The sequence below is a fragment of the Pan troglodytes genome, chromosome 16, assembly GCF_028858775.2.
Source record: "Pan troglodytes isolate AG18354 chromosome 16, NHGRI_mPanTro3-v2.0_pri, whole genome shotgun sequence".
Lineage (NCBI taxonomy): Eukaryota > Metazoa > Chordata > Mammalia > Primates > Hominidae > Pan > Pan troglodytes.
This window is the reverse complement of record NC_072414.2, coordinates 11,381,891-11,406,869: the sequence shown is the minus strand read 5'-3', so window position 1 is coordinate 11,406,869 and position 24,979 is coordinate 11,381,891. Positions and strand designations below refer to the sequence as shown.

Here is a 24,979-nt window from a genome sequence, read left to right as displayed (position 1 = left end):
GGGCTTTCTAGGTATAGAATCATGTTACCAACAAAGAGAGATAGTTTGGCTTCCTCTTTTCCTATTTGGATGCCTTTTATTTACTTCTCTTGCCTGCTTGCTCTGGCCAGGACTTCCAGTACTATGTTGAATAGGAGTGGTGAGAATGGGCATTCTTATCTTGTTCCGGTTCTCAAGGGTAATGCTTCCAGCTTTTGCCCATTCCATATGATGTTGGTTGTGGGTTTGCCACAGATGGCAGTTATTATTTTGAGGTATGTCCCCCCTGATGTCTAGTTTATTGAGGGTTTTTATCATGGAAGGATACTAGTTTTATAGAAAACTTTTTCTGTGTCTGCTGAGATGATCACATTGTTTTATTTTTAATTCTGTTTATGTAGTGATTCGCATTTATTGATTTGCACATGTTGAACAAGCCCTGTATCCTGCAAATAAAGTCAATTTGATCTTGGTCAATTAACTTTTTGATGTGCTGTTGGATTGATTTTGCTACTATTTTGTTGAGGATTTTTGAATCTATCTCCATCAAGGATATTGGGCTGTAGTTTTCTTTTGTTGTTTTTGTTGTGTCTTTGCCAGATTTTGGTATCAGAGTGATGCTGGCTTCATAGAATGATTTAGGGAGGAGTCCCTCCTCCTCAAATTTTTGGAATAGTTTCAGTAGGAATGGTATTAACTCTTCATTCTATGTCTAGTAAAATTGAGCTGTGAATCCATCTGGTCCAGGGCTTTTCTTTGTTGGTGTGTTTTGAATTACTAATTCAATTTCAGAACTCATTATTGATATGTCCAAGGTTTCAGTTTCTTTGTGATTCACTCTTAGGAAGTTGTGTATTTCCAGGAATTTATCCATTTTCCATAGGTTTTCTAGTTTGTGTACACAGAAGTGTTTATAATAGTTGCAGATGATTTTTTGTATTTCTGTGGAATCTGGTGTAATGTTACCTTTGTTGTTTCTGATTGTGCTTATTTGGATCTTCTGTATTTTTTTCTTCTTTGTTAATCTTGCTGCTGGTCTATTGATCTTGTTTGTCCTTTCAAAGAATAAGCTTTTGGTTTTGTTGATCCTTTGTATGGATTTTTGGGTCTTGATTTCATTCAGTTCTGCTCTGATTAGTTATTTCTTTTTTTATACTAACTTTGGGGTTAGTTTGTTCCTTTTTTTAGTTCCTCTAGGTGTGATGTTAAGATTATTAATTTTAGATCTTTCTAACTTTTTGATTTAGGCATTTAGCACTATAAACTTTTCTTCTTAACACTGCTTTGGCTGCATCTCAGAGATTTTGCTATGTTGTGTTTTGTTTTCATTTATGTCAAAGAATTTTTAAATTTTGGCCTTAATTTCCCTGTTTACTCAAAAGTCATTCAGGAACAAGTTATTTAATTTCCATGTAATTGTGTAGTTTGGAGAGATATTTTTATTTCACTATGACATGAAAGTATCATTGGTATGATTTCAATTTTTAAAAAAGTTATTCAGACTTGCTGTATGGCTGAGCATATGGTCAATATTAGAATCTGTTCCAAGTGCAGATGAGAATAATGTATATTCTGTGCTTGATGGGTGGAGTGTTCTACAGATGTTTATTAGGTCCAATTGGTTGTGTCAAATTTAAGTCCAGAATTTCTTTGTTAGTTTCTGCCTCAATAATCTGTCTAATGCTGGCAGTGGGGTGTTGAAGTCTCCCACTATTATTGTATGGCGACCTAGGCCTTTTTTTTTTTTTTTAGGCCTAGAAGTACTTGTTTTATGAACAAGCACTCAAGACTTTTTTGATTTGCCTGCATTTAAGGCTGTGGCCTTCATAAAATGTTTCTTACTCTCTTCTGGTAAAATAGGCTTCTCCTCTATGACTGATTCTGATTCCCCTCACTGGCTGCAACACTGAATTTCTTCGATGTTGGGTGCATATATATTTATGATAGTTAAGTCATCTTGTTGAATTGAACGTTTTATTATATAGTGCCTTTCTTTGTCCTTTTTTACTGTTGTTAGTTTAAAAAAATTATCTGACATAATAATACTGACTCCTGCTCCTTTTTGCTGTTTGTGTGATTGATCCTTACTTTGATTCTATGGATGTTGTCACGTTTAAAATGGATCTCTGGAAAACAGAAGATGTCTTTTTTTTTTTTATCCAACTTGAAAAATATGGAATGCTTCACACATTTGCTTGACATCCTTGTGCAGGCGCCATGCTACCCTTTTGTGTATCCTTCCAATTTTAGTATATATCCTGCTGAAGCAAGCACCAATTGTAAAGTTTCTATTTAATTATCTTCCAGTTCACTGATCCTTTCCTCAGCTATGTCAAAAGTCTATCAAAGAGATTTTTTAAAAATTTCCATTAAGGTGTTTGGTATTTCTAGCATTTCCTTTTTTTTTTAAGTTTTTAATCCCTGTTTACATCTGTTCTTGAATGTTGTCTATCTACTTTTTTCATTAGGGACATTAACATATTAACCATAGCTGTCTTACATTCTCTGTCTGATAATTCCAACATCTTTGTCATATCACAGTCTGGGTCTGATTATTGAATTGTTTCTGTAGTCTGTGTTTTTCATTGTGTTTGGGCATGGACTTTTTGCAGTTAAAGCTGAACATACTGTATCAGCCAGTAGGAACTGAGGTAACTAGGATTTTAAATGTGAGGATTTGTGTTAATCTGGCCAGGAGTTGTGATTTGTTTAATATTTGTTGAAGTTGTAAGTACCAAAGGCTTCAAAAAAATGTAGTGGCCTTGTTTTTGTCTCCTCTTTTATTTTAAGGGATTTCCTGTGTTCTACCACTTACAACTAGTTTGTATCTTGCAGCTGTTTCAGCTGTAATTTATTATTTTGGGGCTGCCTTGATGTGATCATAAGATATGAAGAAGAAGGTAACATTCTAAAATATTTTGAGTAAATCTCAGGCTTTTTTTGATTTGCCTGCACTTAAGGCTGTGGCCTTCATAAAATGTTTCTTACTCTCTTCTGGTAAAATAGGTTTCTTCTCTATGCCTGATTTCAATTCCTCTCGCTGGCTGCAACACTCTGATTTTCTTTCCTTGAATCCCACATTGACTATGGTTTTTGTTTTCTTTTGTTTTTCCTTTAGGTGAAACAGAAGGGGTGGAGTGTACGTTTCTCTGGTTATGTTTCACAACAGTTGCATTCCTCTTCCCAGACAGAGCTGAGTGTGGGTCTTTCTGAGATACTCACTTTGAGAACCTACTGGAGTTCTTGAAGGGAAATATTTGGGTTTGCTTCAAATCTTACTTCTGCCTCTAATTTCAAGAAAGTTTGCCTGATAAATGAGCAAAAATGATATACTAAAGTCTTTCTTTATACATAAACTCTAATAGGCAAATAAGACCCCTTTATCCTTGCTTTTTCCAATTCACTCTATATGCAATACATAATCTGCAATGGCCCTGGGACCTAAATGTGAAAGCTAAAACAATTAACCTTCTAGAAGAAATGAAAAAGTAGATTACCCCTATGACTTTGGGGTACAAAAATATTAATTAAATAATATTGTAAGGCAGCAAATATTTTTAAAAGATTGATAATTTGGACTTTGTTAAAATTAAGAACTTTACATCCCACAAAGGATTGTAGGCAGAACTTCAAATCAATAAAAAAAAGGCAGGCAATCATATTTAAAATGGCCAAAATGCTTAATCAGAAACTTCAAAATGATAATGTTAAAGTGGCCAACAAACATATGAAAAAGTTCTCAATGCTATTACTCATCATGAAAAGGTAAAATTAGACTGTGAAATACTGATATATGCTAACCTGAATCACTAAACTTGAAGGGATTGACAATGTCAATTATGAAGGAAATTGGACTTTCATATACTGCTAGTGGGAATGAAAGTGGTACAACCGCTTTGGGAAAATGTTTGGTAGTATCTAGTAAACATAGATATACCCTATGACTCAACAAATTCTATCCTGAGAATATACCAAGAGAAACAAATACTTATGTTCATCAAAATATACTTAACAGTGATGTTGTAACGTCATTCATAATAGCTAAGTGTTGGAAATTATTCTGCTGTGTATCAGAAGTACGAGGGGACAATACATGGTGCTGTAGTCACACAGTGGAATACTACACAGCAATGAAAATGAATAAGAAAACTATAAAGTTATGTGATACTGTGGATTAATCTCACAGACATAAAGTGGATTGAAAAGTGCCACATACTGTGTAATTGCATTCATGGAAAGCTCAACATTCAAAACAAATCTATGGTGATAAAGTTAGAATAATGCTTGACTCTAGAAGGCCAGTAGCCTAGGCACTGAGGAACCATCCCAAGCATTGAGAATGCTCTGTTGAGGTGACTGATTGCATGGGTGTACACTTGAGTAAACCTTATCAAGCTGTACATTTAAGATTTGTATATCTACCAGATAAAATTTATATTTTCATTTTAAAGAGACATTAACATTAACATTTGAGATTGGGGCTCTTAGATTTTCAGGCCCATCTCTGTTTGTGAAAACCAAGCAGGTGGAGAACAGCTTGTGTATCACTATGTGGGAAGAAGCAATCAGTAGTTTCTCTGTGTCCTGGAGTCCACGTGAAAGGCTGTCCTCTAATCTTGCTGTACTAAGGCGACTTCTTTTCACCCATCTCCTGCAAATCAGTTGAGAGTGGCAGTGCTAGTTTGCTTGTCAGTTTTCACTTGCACTCCCTCTCTCTGAGCTCGTGGGTGTTAATGTGACATGTGCGAAATGTCACCAAAGAAACGATCATAAACATGACTTCCCACAAATGGTATTCTCCTGCCAGAAAAACAAATGTAACTATGGGGTGGTATAATTTGGTATGGGCTGTGGGGGTTCTAATACGCAATAGAATAAATCCCAGATATTTTGTGAACTATGAGTCAGAATGAATGAGTACTTACTGTAATTTAATAAGTGGTACTTTAAAATCTGATGGGGTAAGGAGGAAAATTTGATTGAAGGGAGAAACAAAAAGGGAACCATTTCTCATTTTCATCTTCTGATGCCCCGTTCTGAATGTGACACCCAGGACATGTTTTATGAGACCACTGGATATATACCCAAAAGTTTGCAAGGAGCGTGTCTTAGAAAAGAAAGTTTTGCCTGCTGTGGAGATGTGGCAGCGCTGGACTGGAAAATGTTAAGGAATGTGAATTTTCTTCATGTGCTGGAAGGCTTTGTTGGCACTGCATCCTCCTCTTAGATGCATGGAGGGCATGAGAGTAAGACTGGAGTGGAAGCAGGAACATGATGGCTCTTGGCACAGAACAGACAGGGATGCCAGCAATGCTTTCTCTTCTTGCATGTCCTTTCTCCTCATAAGCTGTCACTGTGGATATAGACCAAGCTATCTTCCCTGTAAATAGCCCTGATCCACACACTGCCCTGTCCCATAGGTCAGCCATAGTGTACTATTCATAAATAGAAATCAAGTGACTGAGCAAACTCAAATAATATGTGATAGAGACCGGAAGTGGAAGGAGATGGGAGTTTGATAAATGGACATGTATTACACTGGAGGAGCTGCAGCTGAAGAAGAGAAGGCTTGATCCCCAAATGGGAAGGATGCCCATGCCATCCACATTCTTCACTGAACATGGCTGAGTCCCAGATGGTTTCTCTGTGTATGCGGCCCGACTTCAGAGGGAGAGAATCAATGTGAGCTCTCTAATGTGATAGAATGCTCTAATTGGATTAAGCACATTCTGAGTAAAGGCTGGTGGCATCAGACCTACTGAGGCACCAACTGTGTTTCTGAGAGTTAAGGTGAAGAAGGCTGGTGGAGGGAGGGTGTAGTGTGGAGAATGCCAGGAGAGATGAGCATGTGGTATGGATCAGAGAGGTCTCTCTGGGCCACAGCTGTGCCTCCCTTTGACCTGTACAAGGTAAGAAGAAGAGGGACAAGTGCTGCCTGTTCATTTTTCTCCTTTTCTTTTTGAGCTCACATTTGTAGTGGGATGTTTCTCCTCATGGACTGACTCCTAAGTGTGACTGCAGATTAATCTACTCCATCAACTTTCACATATTCATCCACACACAAAACATAAAACTTAGATATAGGATAAAAGAGCCCACCTTGATCATCTATGAAACACGATGTGGGCCATGAGGCAACTGCACTTTCATAAAGGTTGCTTCAAGGCCTGTGTGGATAACATTTCAGGAGGACTGACTGGAGGCAGCCCTTCTGGGAGAACTAAAGCTCATCTATAAAATCTGTGCTCTGTTTCCTGCCCCCCTTCCTCACCCTGCTCGCTACTACCCACACATTTGTGCTAAGCAGGAACAGAGTTGAAGGGCTAAGGGGTCGGGTGTGTGTGGCTCATCCTAGTGGAAGGCAGGATGTTTGAAATTGGATCCATAATATTCCAAACTGGGAAAATGCCCATTTTTCACAGGATCAGGAGATGCTCTGGCAGCCTGGACACCTGCTTCCTGACCTATACGGTTTGCAGGCCAGTCGTGCCTGAGGAAGTCCAGCTATCCACCGTCGAGTAGGAATCTTGCTCCAGCTCCTTATTCCTACTGCGAATTCATAGCATCACCCGCTGGCAGCGGGGGAGGGGGAAGAAGTGCTAACTGCTGGCTACAAAGTCAGGCCAGTACAGAGTTACTGTGAAACTGGTGAATCGGTGTCCTTAGATATAATAATTCTTTTCAGGGAAACTGCAGAGTCGTGATTCTGAACATGTTCAATGGGAAATTTGTTTGTGTAAAAGACAGAAAGGCACATCGGTTTTGTCCTTCCTGGGAGGCGTCCTCTTGATGCTGGTCCATTCTTTCTGGCACACTGGAGAGATTTCTTCCTGCCTTTGCAGTTTTATGAGGGTGGGGGGTGGAGGGGTGAAAAAGAGGTGACTTTCCATGCTGGGGTCTTCCCGGGGATACCCCTCTTTGTTTTTCTAAGTCTACCTTGACTCACAGAAGGATAAAAGAGGGAATTGTTTCTACCCGCACAACGTGTGGGTAGTAGCAAGCAGGGTGAGGAAGGGGGCTTGCTTTAGATTTAAATAAAAGTTGCAGTGGTGATACAGAGAGTTCCTGTATGCCCTACACCCAGTTTTCCCCATTACTAACATCTTGCATTAGCGGCATATTTATCACAACTAAGCGACCAATACTGACACGATTGTTAACTAAAGTCCATGCTTTATTGCTATTCCTTTAGTTTTTACCTAGTACCCTAATGTCCTTTTTCTGCTTCAGGATCCCATCCAGGATACCACATTTATATCTATTTGTCATGCTTCCTTAGACGACTCCTGGTTGTCACAGGGACTCCAGTTTTGATGACCTTGATAGTTTTGGGGAGTCCTGGTCAGATATTTTGTAGACTGCCCCTCTACTGGAAATTTATTTATTTATTTATTTTTGAGATAAAGTCTTGCTGTGTCACCCAGGCTGTGTGTTCAGTAGCTCGATCTTGGCTCACTGCAACCCCTTCCTCCCGGGTTCAAATGATTATCCTGCCTCAGCCTCCCAAGTAGCTGGAATAACAGGTGTGCACCACCACACCCCTGATGACTTATGTATTTTTAGTAGAGACAGTGTTTCACCATGTTGGCCAGGCTGGTCTCGAACCCCTGACCTCAAGTGATCTGCCTGCCTCAGCCTCCCAAAGTGCTGGGATTACAGGCGTGAGCCACCACCACCGGGAATCTATTGGAAATTAAGTGCTGTTTTTCTCATGATTAGACTGGAGTTTTTGGGTTAGCAAGGGAAGACCACAGAGGTCATCATTGTTTTCATAATATGGTATCAGGAGTGCATGCTGTCATCATGACTGATCGCTGTTGATGTTGACTTAAATCACATGGATGAGGTAGTGTTTTCCAGGTTTCTCCATGGTAAAAGCTCTTTTTCCCCTTTCCATACTGTAGTTATTGACAGAAAGTCACTGTGTGCAGTCCCCACTTCGGGGATTATGTTCCCCTCCCTGATGGCGGAGTATCTGCATATATTATTTGGAATTCTGCAAGCAGGCCTCTTTTTCACCCTCTGAATCTTAGAATTTTGAATGCTCAAAAGCGGTGGGCTGAGTGTGAGGTAAGAAAAATCAAGATGTTTAATTGGACATCTCTTGTATAACCTGGTAGCCAGTCTTAGATTTGTTGAAAGTGTGATCTTTTTTTCTTCCTAAGGTAAGGACCGGGTGGTGCTCTGGGAGGGTGTTTAGAGAATGGAGGTGGAATGGGCTTCTTTCCAGAGCCCACACATGAACTGAGGGCAGTGGCTTGGTTACCCCAAGTTCCTGAATGTTTCCCTTGCAACATGGAAGGGGACAAGGAATATTGTGAAAGGGGAGATAGATATATGTTTGGTTTCTGGGGGAAAGGGACATTAGAAGTAGCCATGAGGGGCCGGGTGCAGTGGCTCACACCCGTAATCCCAGTACTTTGGGAGGCCGAGGCTGGCGGATCACCTGAGGTCAGGAGTTCAAGACCAGCCTGGACAATATGGTGAAACCTGGTCTCTACTAAAAATGAAAAAATTAGCTGGGCGTGGTGACAGGTGCCTGTAACCCCAGCTACTCAGGAGGCTGAGGCAGGAGAATCAGTTGAACCCAGGAGGTGGAGGTTGCAGTGAACCAAGATCACACAATTGCACTCCAGCCTGGGCAACAGAGCAAGACTCTGTCTCAAAAAAAAAGGAGCCATGACAGTGCAGTACAAGGTTCTGGACCCTAACAAGATAAGGAAAGTGTCCAAGGACAGGGCCCAGCACTGGGATTGAGGAGGGCTGTGTGGAAGTCCGTTCTCCAAGAGTGCAGTTCTGGTTTTCATTATCCTTCACCCATGTGCTGACTTAATGCTTCTACAATGTGTGATCACTCTCCCATAGTGGCTGCTGTCCTCTCCCTGTACCTCCCCACCTTGCTCAGACTCCCCACCCCACTGGCCCCCAACAGCTGTGTTCTGTCCTCACAGCTTTCTGGCTCTAATACCCCATGTAGGGCCTCCACGCTCATGGGGAAGAATCAAACAGAATTTCCCACTACCCAATGCTTCCCTTTGTGTGATCTGGACAGAGAGAGGTCAGGGGGTCTGAAACTTGGGCTATATGGCAAAATGAGGTGTTAATGTTTAAAATCTGAGAAAAGGCCTGTTTTTCTCAGATTTTTGTTCTTGTAAACAAAGCTCATGATTCACTGAATAAATGGAACTTATGGCAGACATACTAGTCAACTTTAATAAGTTGTACTGCGGTATCAAAGACCCCTCAGAATTACATTGATTTGCAATCACGAACACCTATTTCTTCTTCATGTATAAAAATAACAATGGTTGACTACTGCTTTGTTTCATGGATCTTCTGGGATCTAGGTGGCAAACACACCACATTACAGCAGAAGGAAAAGTAATCACACATCTTTGGATGCATATCTTCAAGTATCTACGTGGTCGTGGCAACCATCACTTCAGCTCACATTCTCAAAGGCAGTTGTAGGCCCAAGCAGAATGTCTGTGAGACATAGAGTATATCCTTTTTACAGGGAAGGGTGAGGGAACAATGAAAAACAACAATGGAAAGAACAATTCATCCTGAGGCAGAATTCCTCTCTAGCTGTGAACCTGTGTAATTGAACAAGTTATACAAAATACAACCGTCATGGTATAGGATAGTCACTTCCATTTCAAAAAGGAGTAACAGGAAAGAAGGAAGGGGTGAATGGGTCCCAATCAAGTCCAAAATCTAGCAAGGTAAGCTCCATGGAATCTTAAGGCTCCAGAATTTAACTGTTTGAGGTCTTCATCAATTTTGGAAAATCCTCAGGCATTATTTCCTCAGATACTGCTTTGGTCCCATTTATCTCTCTTTCTTCTACTTTGCAGATTCTAATTCCAAATATGTTCAAATCTTTACTGTTTCCTAAATGTCTCAAATATAGATTTTCAATAATTTATCTCTGTAATTACTTTAATATATTAGCTGTTGATCTTTCTATGTATTATTCACTCTATTATTCACTCATACGAAGTTCTTAATTTTAGCTACTGAATTTTTATTTTTATAATTTGAGTATTTTATGTGTTACTCACCTTTGGAAACTTCATATTTTCATCTTTTTATAATCTTTTTAATAAAAATTTTGTCTTTTTAAGCAAACAAAAGAAAAAAGACAAAGCAAAAAGGTTTTGTCTTTTTAAGCAAAGATGTTATTTAAAAATAGAAATGGGAGTATCCACTTACCAACTTCCTCAGTACCTGTAGAACAATTAGCTTGCCAGTTAGAAATAGTAAGATGTACAGTAAAGTGTCAATTTAAGGTGTCAATCATTTAAAAAAACATTAACCTAAAGCACAGCTATCAATAATGTTCAAGATAATTTTATGGGAAAATGACATTAAATTTCACTTTCATAAAAATACCAGAGAATGGTACTTGAGACCACTCACAGTACAAACCTGGTTACAAATATTGCTTCATTTCCCTTAAGTATGCAGAAGCCACTCCCTCCTCTAAGTGAACCCCCAGTGTGTCATCTAATCACACCATCAGACTTCAAGTCTTGGATCTCATATGGCACTTTAACTTTACTGTATAGGGTCTTTGGTATCTAGAGATTTGAAAGATATGTTGGCTGCTCCACACACAATCACACAATCCACATGTAATATTGGGGCAGGGTAATCTCGATAAATACTCGCATTCAGAAAGGGGAAGGAAGGCAGCACTCAGCCATCAGTGCTTAACAAAAATTCTGAAATCTGTTCGGACAAACATTGTGAGGACCCCCAGCTAGTTGGTAGACAACCTTATTTCAACCATCCCAGTGTCTGCTGCCTTGGAGCAGGTCTCTAGTCGGTCATACTCTGAGATTCTTGGCTCCACACCCTGGGAAGTCCATCCTTCCCCATCCATTTCCTTGGCCACATGAGAATCGGGCATAAAAGAATATTCTCTCTTTGGGAAAAGAACAGAATATTGTTGGCTCAAAGGTAATTTTACTTCTCAAACAGCTACAGGCTATTTTGGCAGTACAACTCTCTCAAAACCTAATTAGTTTTTATTCTGCAAAATTCCAGTATGCCGACAGTTATATCCACAATTCTTTTCACGACCTGTTCTACCTTAGCTTGAAGTAAGATGAAGTAAATTGAGGTAGCAGACTTCCAAGAAAGAGTCACACCCTTTGGCTTTTTTGTTCTCTGAGACATTCCGCATAAAAAGTGTTGACTTGATTTCCCTTCATTCAATTCAGAGGTCATAACAAAGGGCATGAGGCCAAGTCCATGATTTGGTCTTTACTGTAACACTGAGTTTTGATCCTTGTTCCTCAATTTCAGCTCGCATCATTTGGAGAGAACAGTCAATTCCATCTTTTGACCTTGCTGTCAAATACACAATTTATTATCTGAAATTGTCTTGTTCTTGTAATACCTTTTCTAAAGTAACCAACAGCAGCTAAAACATGCTAGTTGCCTTCAGTCTCCCAAACTCTTTGGCTAAATTCATAAGCTCATTCCAACTTATCATACACACGTTGTAGCAAAATGCCTTATCAATAAAAACACGAGTCACTCTTATTTTCCGGGAGTTAATAAGAGCTTTGCAACTGCCTATCTCCTGGACTGGAGATAAATGTTTTAGCTTTTCATTCTGGTGACACCTCATAACTGGTACTGATTTCTTTATTCATTCATTTTCACTAGGTTATTGCTAAGGTAAGAAATGACCCCCAAAACTCAGATACTCATAATTAATTAATTTCTTGTTTATATACATGTTAGCTGTGGGTCTGGTGGGGGTCAGTTGCAGTTTTTTGCATGTCTTTTGGGTTCTGGGATCCAGATTGAAAGACGTGCCATTCTTATGACAGCAGGAACAGAAGCAATCACAGAAGTACGTGATGGCTCTTAGGGTTATGCTTGGTTGTGGCATTCATAATTTCTTCTCAAATTCCATTACCTAAAGCATAGCACATGCCTATGCATTGGATGGGATAAGAAAATCTTCTTATAAGAAAGTGGGAGTCAATAACTGGTACCAATAATGCAATCTACTGCCACATGAGAAGGAGACGAGGAAGTGTCCCGATCTTGAGATATCATCGTAGAGCCTTCATGAGTTATTTGTGTAGTAAATATAATTTTTGTACCTGTGTTCTCCACTTTTTTTTTTTCTAGAGCTAAGTAGTAGATACGAGGCTAGAGATACATGGAAAAAAGGAGGAAGCATCTTCTTGCCTTTTTCTCTCCTTGCTGGAACCAATGTATCCAAATAGACCCTTTTCTATCCTGTTGCTAGGGAGACAGAACAAAACATGGCTCAACATTTACTCACTGTTAACCACCTGTTTCCCTGCTGACATGCACTGTAGTCACTGGGCTTTGAAATGGATTAAGGCGATCCCTGATGAAGGTGCCTGTAGTTGTATAAGAATACTCAGATAATCAGCTATTTTAAACAATTCATAAAATGTGAAATTAAAGAAGCAAGTGAATGGATGAGACAAACAAAGAAGCACCTTCTCATGAACAAAAGGGCTGGGCCTTACAAAAAGCATTTCTGGCCACGTAGTGAAAGCTGTGTCCTGTGAGTCTCTATCCTCATCATCTGTGCTCATTCCTAGAACCATTTTCTGGCTTCAGAATGGGCACAGCTGCTGAGGACATGCTTTGTGATTCACACTGTTACAAGCCAGAACGTGTAAAACAGGGGCCAAGGTTTTTTAAAGTGGTTCTTTAGTACAAGCAATATTCAGGTCTTATTGTCCTTATTTGGCTACTGACTACAAAGTTTAGGAGCCAGCACATGGGAGGATGCAGGTGGGTAAGCAGGGAAAGCCTATGTCTCTGGTGGAGAATGCACAGTTTTTTGCTTGCAGTAAGAACATTCTTTCTGTCTACAGTCAGTCTTGACTCTCTCCAGAAAGATAGGTGGGATTGTCTCCAGGACAGTGTTAGCTGGTTATTTTCTCTGAGTCTGAAAAGTTTTTTTAACCAGGCAATTTGGAGAAAACTTTATATAGCTTGAATTAACCCATTTATTTATAATTTTTCTGAACGCTAGAAAAACTGTATAAGCATATTGCTCTTGGCATTCATCCATATACCACAGTCTATTTCTCAGTGATACTGGTCTCAAATACCGTTCACTGGTATTTTTATGGAACTGAAATTTAATGTCATTTTCCCATAAAATTATTTTGAATATTATTGATAGTTGTGCTTTAGGTTAATGTTTTTTAAATGATTGACACCTTAAATTGACACTTTACATATTATTTCTAACTGGCAAGCTAATTTTCTCTACAGGTACTGAGGAAGTTGGTAAGCTGACACTCCCATTTTTAATTTTAAATAATAACTTTGCTTAAAAAGGCAAAACTATTATAAAAGGAGATGGAAATATGAAACGTTTCTGAAGGTGAGTAATGCATAAAATGCTCAAATTATAAAAATAAAAATACAGTAACTAAAATTAAGAACTTCGTATGAGTGAATAATAGAGTGAATAATACATAGAAAGGTCAACAGCTAATATATTAAAGTAATTACAGAGATAAATTATTGAAAATCTATATTTGAGACATTTAGGAAACAGTAAAGGTTTGAACATATTTGGAATTAGAATCTGCAAAGTAGAAGAAAGAGAGATAAATGGGACCAAAGCAGTATCTGAGGAAATAATGCCTGAGGATTTTCCAAAATTGATGAAGACCTCAAACAGTTAAATTCTGGAGCCTTAAGATTCCATGGAGCTTACCTTGCTAGATTTTGGACTTGATTGGGATCCATTCATCCCTTCCTTCTTTCCTGTTACTCCTTTGTAAAATGGGAGAGTATCCTATACCTGTATGACCACTGTATTTTGTATAACTTGTTTGATTACGCAGGTTCACAACTGGAGAGGATTTTTGCCTCAGGGTGAATTATACCTCATGGCTTGCCTATATCCGATTTAAATATTTAGATGAGACTTCAGACTTTAAAGTTAATACTGGAATGCATTAAGCCTTTCAGAGCTGTTGGGATGAAATGAATGTATTTTTCATGTGAGAAGGATATGAATTTTGGGGCAGGTCAGGGGCAGAAGACATTAGACTATGTCTACCTCAAAATTTGTAGGTTGAAAACCTAATCCCAGTAAGATGGTATGTGGAGATGGGACCTCTGGGCGATAATCAGACCATGGGGCTGGAGCCCTCATGAATGGCATTAGAACCCTTATAAGAGGCCAGAGAGCTAACTAGTGAGTGAGTACTTTTGCAACCCAGAAAAGGGCTCTCAGCAGAACCAACCATGCTGGTACCCTGATCTTAGATTTCCAAGCCTCCAGAACTGTGAAAAAATATTTCTATTGTTTAGAAGTCACCTGCTCCATAATACACTGTTACAGAAACACAAACTGACTAATACAAACTTCTTCCGTAAGGATAATCCCCAAGAGAAACACTGGAAATGTAGGAAGGCATGAAAGACAAAAGACTACATATGTAGGTAAACATAAATGGATATTGATGTACAAAACAATGATACTAAGATCTAGTAGGATTCACAATATAAGTAGAATTAAAATGTAAAACAACAATAATGCAAAAGGCAGAAGAGTGGAGTTGAAGTATTCCATATTTTTATCATTATTGGGAAGATGATAAAAGTAGCTATTCAAATTAGGCTTTATTAAGTTAAAAGAGCATATTGTAATCCATTGTATAGCCAATAAGAACAATAAAATAAAATAATATTAAATAGAAATTTTAGAGTAAAAAATAAATGATTAAAATATTTGATTAATTTAAAAGTGTTTAAGACATAAGAGAAGAAATAAATCAAGTGAAACTCAGATATAACACTAGTTACATTAAATGGACTACTTAAAAAAAACCTACAAAGATTGAAAACCAATTTTATGTTTCCACCTGAGGATGTACAGAACTCACATCAGTCCCATGCTGGAAATAAGAAAGAGACTTACTTCACATTCATAACTTTTTTGGAACGCATTGGCATTCTAAGTTTGCAAAGGAAACTAGCCAAAGATCTAAGGAAAAACAGTGCCTAAAGAAAGATACTAGATGTAAATATGTTGATCTAGAGTAAATGTAACCAGATGTCAGTAAAAATAATCCAGTTAGAATCCTGATACATTTGTACAGCCATTTATAATAGTATTAAAAAATCAAATACCTAGTAATAATTCATACTCAAATGTGCAAGACCTCTCAATGGAAACTTAAAATTTTATTTATATAAAAACATAAATAAGCGGAAATAAATACCATGGTCATGAATTGGAAGAATCAATATTATGAATATATCAATTCACCTTTAATTGACTACACATCCAGTACGATCCTAGTCAAACTTCTGGCATTACATTTCAGAAATTCACAGGTTGATTCTAGAATTTATACAGAAATATAAAGGCTGAAGAAAGACCAAAGCAATATGAAGAAAAAGCACAAAGCTGGATAGCTTATACTACTAGATATCAAGGCTTGATTCAATACTGTATACAGTGCAGTAGTGGTACAAGATCATTGAACAGAGTACAGGCAATGGTCTACACATATGTGGTCTCCTGCATTATCACACAAGTATCCTGTAAAGCAGAGGGGAAATAATTCTTTTCAACAATGTGCCTGAATCAACATGGAAAAATACCTCATATGCTCTACTATATACAATATAAAATAACTTACTACAGAAGTCATTCAGATCTAAATATTAATGGTAAAGCAAGAAAGCTTTTGCAAAATACAACAGAAGAATAACTTCATGATTTCTTCAACAGGACGCTTGACACGTATTCCATTCCTTGGGGGGGGATCACCAGCTTTAGTATCAGGAACAAAATATGAGAAAAAAGGCCCTCACCTCATTTCCACAAACAGTCCCAGTTTCAGACACCCTGACTTCTCTCTGTCTAAATTACACAAGATTTATTCATCACCCAATATGTCAAAATCACCAAAGTTAGAGATGCCATGATGAGGAATTTTGGTGACAAAACTCCATTCCCCTTTTTGAGTTCAGGTCTGTGAATCTGCAGACGAGCCTCGTTTTTCCATTCATGCTTCTTATTACAAACACCTGGAAAGAGCCAAAGTGCCCAGATTTTTGTATACAATGGAATACTACTCAGCAACAAAAAAACAACTACTGATATATACAACAATATGAAAAAGCTTCAAAAACATTCTGAGTAGTAATCTAACACAAAATAGTACATACAATTAAATTACATTTATATGAGTTTTGAGAACAGGCAAAACTAATCTATTGTTAGGAAAAAATCAGAACAGTGGTTGCTGTGAATTAAATGGGAAGAGTTTGAGAGTATTTTCTGAGTTGATGAGAATTTTTCATATTTTGAAGGGTTTTGAGTTCCACGGTTGCATCCATGTGTCAAAACTCATCACTTAATAGTTGCACATTTCATGATAGGTGAAAGTTATCTTAAAAGTAAACAAATATTATGATCTCATTAATGATACATGTAAGGGTGATGTGTATGCCTATCTCCAATTTTCTTCAAAATGTATCAAAGAATAGGATGAGTTGAATGGAGGGATGGATATGGGGATAAATACTTGGTAGAAAACGTATAATAAAATGTCAACTGTGGAATCTAGGTGGTAGCTACACGATTCTTTAAACTTCATTTGAAACTTTCATTACTAAATGGGAAAAAGAAAGGGGATTAAACAAATTACATATTTAGGGTCAAGTGTTATATGCAATTAAATTTTTGATATTTGCTCTTTGGACTTTCACAACACACAACGTGGATTTTTTTTTTAAAAAAAAAATCTTATCCTACTTTAGCTGAATATATATTCTGTACTGCCATGGAATAAAATTGGAAAACCTTATTTGGTAATACAGTCAAAACGATAATAAAGAAGGACAACTTATTTGTTAATGTTTTTCCATTAAAAGTATTTTTTTGTGAAAGATACTTTGAGGCAAAAATGATAGTACCTTTAATAAATATTGGGGCCAAAATATGTAATATTTTAATACAGGAAATGCAATTGAGGATCTGCTTATAGTTTTTCATCTCTTATTTGGCTCATTTGTTTGTGTCTTTAGAGTAAATATGAGAGTCAAGTCACTACAAGCAGCAGTGTAGGATGTTGAGTGGAGAGGAAGCCAGTAGGTGCAAGGGGTCTCATTGGGAACAGAAAAACATTCACAGCTCAGCACAGCATTCTCCACTGCCTCTGTGACTCCTGTTTAGCCCATTACCAGATGGAGTTCTGGAGGTGAAGTTATTATGGAACCATGAATAAGAAGCTGAAAGTGATCCACGTCAGCTTCATTTCCAGATATCTTCATCTCCATCTCTTCCGGCCCACACCCTTCCCTTTCTGAGCATGCTCTTTGTGACCAAAGTCGTTCTTGGGAGCTGGGAATTAGAGCTCACTTTGGGGTTGTTGAGTGATGGAAATATCAATCACACTCTAACAATACGTGATTTAAGGTACTAGATGTAAGCTTCCTGTAGCTTCTCTTGATTATTAGCGAGATTTTACAGAAAAATCGGGACCTTCAAAATACACACTTGCCCTCATATTTGCAGACCTGTAACAACTTTCTTTCCTTTTTGAATGGCATCTTCTGGTCTTTAGCATTCTGTGTTTAGCATCTACTGGGCCTGAAAACATTAACCTACAATATCAGACCTCCTACCTGTCTTGTACCTGGGCAGTGCTGAGATTTTGGAAAGACGTGTGAGCATTAACAGTACTTTGTAGGTGCCAACACTTCCATGGCACTTCTGAGCTGCAGGGTGCTGTTCTGAGGATTTTGTACAATTAACTCATTTAAACATCGTTAGAACCCCATGATATCAGTAATATTATGTTCCTGCTGCAGATGAGACAGTGGCACAGAGGGGTTAAATGATTTACGTAAAGTCACTCTCCTGAGAGGCAGAATCAGGATTTGCACCGGGGTGTCAATGAGGCAGACTCTGTGTTCCTATCGGCCATGTTCTGCAGTTTCTCATAGAATCTAAAGTCACAATGAGAATGAGGCTTGGCAAGGGGTTAAGCAAGATGTAGAATAAAATGACAAGAACAGCTGCCCATGATCTATTTAAGACAAGGAATGGAAAATCCTGTGAAAGTTGACCAGGGGCGAAGTAAGAGCTCAGAGAGCCAGAGGGGCTCCTGTTGACCAAATGGCCAGAATAGCGGCACCTAAGGAATGGCCTTCCTGATCTCAGAAACCTGAGCCAGGCGCTCACCAGCTGCTCTCCTCACCCCAGGCCAAGGAGCCAGAGGGGAAGCCATGGCTGCCTGATGTGATTGGGTTAGAGCCACAGTTGGAAACTAGATATCTGGAGAGAGGTAGTGTCCAGTGAAAATCTAAGCAGGTTAAGCCCTCAGGGGACAGAGGTAGCGATGTCTAACCAGGAGAGGCCACATGCTGGGACAAGGCAGGTGGCAGCCCATGCTGCCAGGAGAGATCATCCATCAAAGATTCTTCCTCAATCCATCAGCTTCGTCATTTCAGGCCATGCTTTTCTCACATATCACTGTACAGGAGTGGAGAGGAAGGTTGTTTGTCTATTTTTCTCCCCACCTAGGTTGGCCCTTCTCTCCCTATGCACACCCAAAGCTCATGATTACTGGGGAGCTTTCTACTGTGCATATGGTTTTTGAGGTTGATATACCTATCCATAGCTCTCTCGACATACAGCTCCTTGGTTCAGGACTTTGGGTGGGGATGTACAGACATAAGTATAAAGTGAACAAAATCTCTAATATTCCAGGATGTGAGCTGTGACCTGGAGAAGCAGTTTCAGAGGGGCAGCCTAAAGGGCTTATACTTGCACTTCAGGACAACCAAGTAAAGAAAACAGGATTGCCTAATAAATCCCAGCTCATGCCCTGTGTTCTCTGTTAGGAGCATTCCTGCCTCCTGGCCTTTAAGTCTCACAAACCATGGGGACTGACCAGCACACATGGGATGGCAAGGACATGCTGTGCACCAGGAACATTAAAGGGTTCAACACTTCCTGTCTACACACATTTGGGATTGGCATCCCTAATTTTTCACATTTTTTTTTTCCTGAGAGTAATAGGGGTGATCAGGAAACTCCTCTGGGCTTAAGATGGGCCTGCAGGTTTTCCTGGAGCCTCTGCTCTGTACTCTATGTGTCCCGTAGTGGGTCTTCATTGTAGCTATGCTGTTTCCACAGCTCTCAGCAGATATGGGGAGAAGGGCAGGGGGCTGGAAAAGCTGGAGGACTTGCCTGACCTTTCATCTCTTTTGGGGCAGCAATCATGTGTATTTTTGTTTGTTTTGTTTTGTTTGTTTTTTCCACAATGCAGACTCACTTATTTGATTCCATGTAAGTTGCCCAATTCCAGTTACTTTTTAGCCTATCAATATGCAACCACAAAGATTTAGTTTTGAGGTGCCACTGTATCTGGTTAAGGTGTGAGGGGGAAATTAAACTCTGTTGGTCTCTGGTTTAAGATATGAAATAACCAAGTGGATGGAGTTTCATGAAGGGATGCTAAGAGTTCTGTGGGCCTGGTGGAACCCTCATAAGACTGAGTGAAGAGTGAAGATATGTTGTGTGTTCTGACTCCATCCGTTGAGGAGTAATGGAGGCAGCAACACCCCAGCTGCCCTGAGCACATACAGCACCAAGATCTTGGCTTCTAAATACTATCCTCCGATAAAAGGAGATGGTTGGGAGGCTGAGGCAGGAGACTTGCTTGAACCCAGGAGGTGGAAGTTGCAGTGAGCTGAGATCATGCCATTGCACTCCAGCCTGGGCAACAGGAGCAAAATTTCGTCAAAAAAACAAACAAGCAAACACACAAACAAACAAAAAAACAGGCTTATCAAATAAATGGCTAATTCTAGGTCTAGGTCAAGAAAAAAATACAAGGTGAGGCTAAAACATCTTGGACTGCCAGAAAGTAAGGAAGTTTAAAAAAAAGATGGAGGCATGTTGTAAGGACCCAGAAGTAGACACACAAGAGTTCCCAAGGGCCAAAAAAAAAAAAAAAAAAAAAGCTGCAACAACTTGAGCAGCAAAATAATTAAGGCTAGTTTTGAGATTATAACACAAATAATATAATAAAATAAATACCCATGAGTTCATAATGATATAAAATATGATTGCATACATAAATAAATGGGAGATAAGGAGCAAATATTTTTTTAGAAAAATTCAAAAATTAAATGTAGAGACTTCCCAATGCTCATGGACTTAGTGAATATGAACCCATGTAGAAAGGACTTTTCTCTGCTTCATAATGTCTGGCGCCTCAACTGGGAAGACATCACTGGCTGAGAGTGAGTCAAACAGTTGGGGGCTGCAATCTTCTAGAGTTCCCTTCTCTTATATGGCTGGTGCCCTTCATTTGAATGTGGGCTTAGTAACTTCATTTTAGAAGCATGGAAAGAGAAAAATAGACACTCAACAGTGGAGAAACCTGGCAGACACAATCTTAACCAAGCGGTCAAGGTTAACATCACCAGTGACACGTCATGTGGATATCACATAACCCCTAATTGTATGTGAGGTGAAGCAAACTTTACTTCTTGATATTCTCTCAAATCCATCATCTTTGTTTAATAAAAGAATATCAGAAAGACCCAAATGTAGGAACATTCTACAAAATACCTGACCAGTAATCTTCAGAAGTGTCAATGTCAAGAAAAGCAAAGAAAGACTGAGAAATTGTCAAAGATTCAAAGAGACAAAGGTGACTAAATTCAGCATGGTATACAGATTTGGCTACTGGAACAGAAAATAGGACATCAGTGGAAATCTCATGAAGTCTGAATAAAGACTCTAGTTTAAGATTTTGTACCAATTTTATTGTGTTATTTTTGATAAATGTACCATGGTTAAGATGCTAACAATAGGGGAAGATGGAAGAAGAGTATATAGGAACTCTCTTTACTAGGTTTACCATTTCTCTGTAAGTCTAAAATTATTTCAAATTAAAAAATTTAAAAAGAGGTAATGGAATACTACTTAGCAATAAAAATGGAACAAACTTGATATATACATTATAGGTGAATCTCAAAAACATTATGCTGGGTAAAGAAACAAGACCAAAAAAATACATACTATGTTATTCTATGTACATAAGCTTCCAAAAAATGAATACCAATTTACAGTGAACGAAAGTATGTAAGTGGTTGCCTGTTGGTGGGATTTCGGGTGGGATTACAAAGGGACACAAAAATTTAGGGGGCAGGTATCGAAACAACTGTTATTCTGTTTGTGGTGATGATTTCATGGGTGTATACACATGCGAATACTCATCAAATTGTACCATTTAAACATATGCAGTGTGTTAATTTTACCTGAATACAATATAGATAAATAGATTGATGGATGGGTAGATAGATAGATGAGTAGATAGATGATAGACACAGAGACACATGGAATTAGTGAGGGTTTTTTTTATTGCTATATAATAACTACAGAAGGAGTCTACTTTTAACAAAAGTAGAAAAGTATTATTTTCCAACCCCAATATAATAACTGACTCAGGTTGGATCATTGGTTGAAGCTACAACCATCTGGTGAAAAGTCCTTTGGTACCAGAATATTCACATGGTCTCAAAACACCACTCTACAGATAACTTATCCATCCCAGAGGGGAAAATGGACCTGTACAATGGGGTGGTGATCAAATGGAATGGAAACGGATGGATCAAACTGATGGAATGGAAACCTAGCATTACATGTTTCCCGATATGATGGAAAAAGAGCCCAACATAACCATACATGTTGAACCTGAATCTAATCCGGAAGTAATAATCCAAAACGTGGAACATCCTACAAGACTGTCCTGGCCTCTTGGAAAACAATGTCATTTTTGAAAAAGACCTCTGTGGGTTGGGCAGAGGTGAGGATGACCCCTATAGATTAAAAGACACTAAAGAGGCAAAACAGCCAGATAAAATGCATAAACCTTGCTTGGCTTCTGGATCCAAAAAATAAAATAAGCTCTAAAGGACATCTTGGGGCTGATAGGGAAAGTTTAAATATGGGCTTCATGTTAAATACTGAATTGATCTTAATGTTCTCAGATGTGATAGCATCATAGTTCTATAGTAGGAAAGTAAATAAATGAAGTTAGATGATAGGTAGGTAGGTGGTGGATGGATGGATGGAGGAGCAAATAGACTGCTAATATGTCAAACTATTAACAATGGGTGAATTTAGGTGAAGATATTATAGAGGTCTACAATCCTTTCAACTTTTTTGTGGGTTTGAAACTTTTCATAATAAATAATTAGAGAGAAGGGGGACATAGCTTGAAAACAGCAGTGTTGTTCTGTTCCTGGCTGTGCAGCCTCTGCTCCATCCTTGCTCCACTCCTCCCTGTCCAGGTCACTGGCCCCCAAAGCCTCTTCTGGGCAGGCTCGGGATTGGTTGTTGTGAAGTGGCCACATTGTCACCAGACTGTTTGAAATGGAGGCTTTATGCAGAGAGGTGGTGTATCCAGGCAAAGCGGGAAAGGCAGGATGGAGGGAGGAAGGAGAATGAGGCAGTTGCCATGGAGCCCTAAAGGGCCCCCTTTGCTGGAGCGTGACGCTTGTTTATATTCCCGAGAGGCTATGGAGGCGGGGAAGTGAGAGGAAGAAAAATGGGGGCTTAATTTGCTCTCACCGATTCCGGCCGCCCACGGGGCTTATTATCCTTGATTGCCTGTTTTCTGCTTTCTGTCACCATGGAAACCAGCAAAAAAACGTGACTCTGCTCAGATTTACGCAGTTTGCTCGCTGAAGGCCTAGTCCCCACGTACCTGCTGGGCCTCTGCCGTAGGACGAGGTCCCTGCGGAAGGTGTCTGTGCGAGGGCGTGTGATTAACTAGGGGCTACTGGGTGGTGTGCAATGAGGCAACGGTGGGGGTGGCAGGACGTCTTTAAGGGGTTGGTGAGAAAAGAGTTGCCATCAGCTTCCTTCCTCAGGCCAGGCTAGGAACACTTGGAAGTATTTTCAAGGCTGGGGCTGGGAGCAGCATGCTGTCCTTCCGAGGACAGTGTGTGCTGAGGCAGCCCACTCCAGGGCAGCACTTCCCGGAATTTCTAAGTGGAGGCCCTAAGTAGAAACATTTTGTGGCTCATAGCTGCAGATTTGGTTCCTGAGAACAGGTCAAGGTGACCCCATGAGCTGGAGTGGGGAGTCTGTGCTGAGGAAGAGCTTCACCAAGAGCAGCACAGCTTAGCACAAGGAGGGCCTCTGAACTTGTGCTGCTTCTCAAATGCTGAGGATAAAATTGGCGCCAGGCTTCCTCAAAGGGTTTGACCAAGAGGGTGGGGAAAGGTAGATAGGGTACCTTGGAAGGCAGCCCACAATACTGAGAGGAATTTTCTGGGAGTCTCCTGGCATATGAGGATTATCACAGTGTCTCTGACACTTTTGTAGTTTAAGGAGCACATGGGGGTTGCAGGTGTGGGAGAGCAGGAGAGAGACTCTTCTTTGCTGTTGTTTGGCCTGCCTATCTCTGTCAGTGGCCCATGGTGTTGTATTCACCGTTTGGTGGTGGCATCCACAACTGGACAGGCTTCTGTGATTTCTGAAACCTGGAGGGGCTCCTCGTTTAGACAAGGGTGACCCTAAGAGTCCATGGCTTAAGAAATAGAATGATCATACTATCTAAAACAATCTACACATTCAATGCAATCCATATCAAAATTCCAATGTTATTTTTTCACAAAAATAGACAAAATATCTAAAATTTGTATGGAACCACAAATGACCTCAAATACCCAAAGCAATGTTGAGCAAAAAGAACAAGGCTGGAGACATCATACAACCGGATTTCAAAATATGTACAAAGCTTTAGTAATCAAAACAACATGGCACTGGCCAAAAAACAGAAACATCAATCAATGGAACAGAATAGAGAGCTTAGAAATGGACCCACATGCATGCTGCTTATGGTCAATTGGTTTTTGACAAAGGTATCAAGAAATCACAATGGGAAAAGGAAAGTCTTTTTAATAAATGGTGTTGGGAAAGTGGATATACACATACAGAAGAATGAAATTAGACCCGTATCTCACAACATACACAAAATTTAATTAAAAATGGATTAGGCCGGGCACAGTGGCTCACACCTGTTATCCTAGCGCTTTGAGAGGCCAAGGCAGTGGATCACTTAAGGCCAGGAGTTCATGACCAGCCTGACCAACATGGTGAAACCCTGTCTGCTAAAAATAAAAAAAATTAGCCAAGTGTGGTGGTGCATGTCTGTAATCCCAGCTATTCGGAGGGCTGAGGCACTAGAATTGCTTGAACCCGGGAGGCGGAGATCAGTGAGCCGAGATCAGTGAGCCGAGATCACGCCCACTCCAGCCTGTGCGACAGAGTAAGACTCTGTCTCAAAAAAAAAAGGGGGATTAAAGACTTAAATGTAAGATGCAAACTGTAAAAATACTATAAGAAAACAGGGGAAACAGCTCTGTAATATTGGTCTTGGCAATGATGTTTTTGGGTTTGACCTCAAAAGCACAGGCAACAAAAACAAAAATAGGGCCGGGCATGGTGGCTCAGGCCTGTAATGCCAGCACTTTGGGAGGCTGAGGCGGGTGGATCATGAGGTCAGGAGTTGGACCAGCCTGACCGATATGGTGAAACCCCATCTCTACTAAAAATACAAAAATTAGCTGGGTGTGGTGGCGCGTGCCTGTAGTCCCAGCTACTCAGTAGGCTGAGGCAGGAGAATCGCTGGAACCTGGGACACAGAGGTTGCAGTGAGCCGAGATAGCGCCACTGCACTCAAGCCTGGGCGACAGAGCGAGACTCAATCTCAAAAAAAACAACAAAAAAAGACAAATGATATTGCATCAAACTAAAACTTCTGCACAACAATTAAAACAACAGAGTAAAGAGACAGCATACAGATTGAGAAAACGGTTTGCAAACCATACATTTGATAAGAGATTAATACCCACAATACATGAGGAGCTCCACTCGATTGCATGAAAAAAAGTAAACCAATTGAAAGATGGGCAAAGGCCATGAAAAGAC

General features: G+C 39.6%; 1 long non-coding RNA gene and 1 other non-coding gene across 2 annotated transcripts in view; one reads left to right on the top strand and one right to left on the bottom strand.

The window, feature by feature from the left end:
* Window positions 1-24,979, top strand: part of LOC112205574 (uncharacterized) — a 116,660-nt gene that overhangs the window by 12,980 nt on the left and 78,701 nt on the right. The gene's annotated exons all lie outside the window — the stretch shown is intronic.
* On the bottom strand, window positions 2,147-2,253 carry LOC112205635 (U6 spliceosomal RNA). The gene has a single exon (XR_002939738.1). It is a non-coding gene; the product is annotated as a U6 spliceosomal RNA (small nuclear RNA).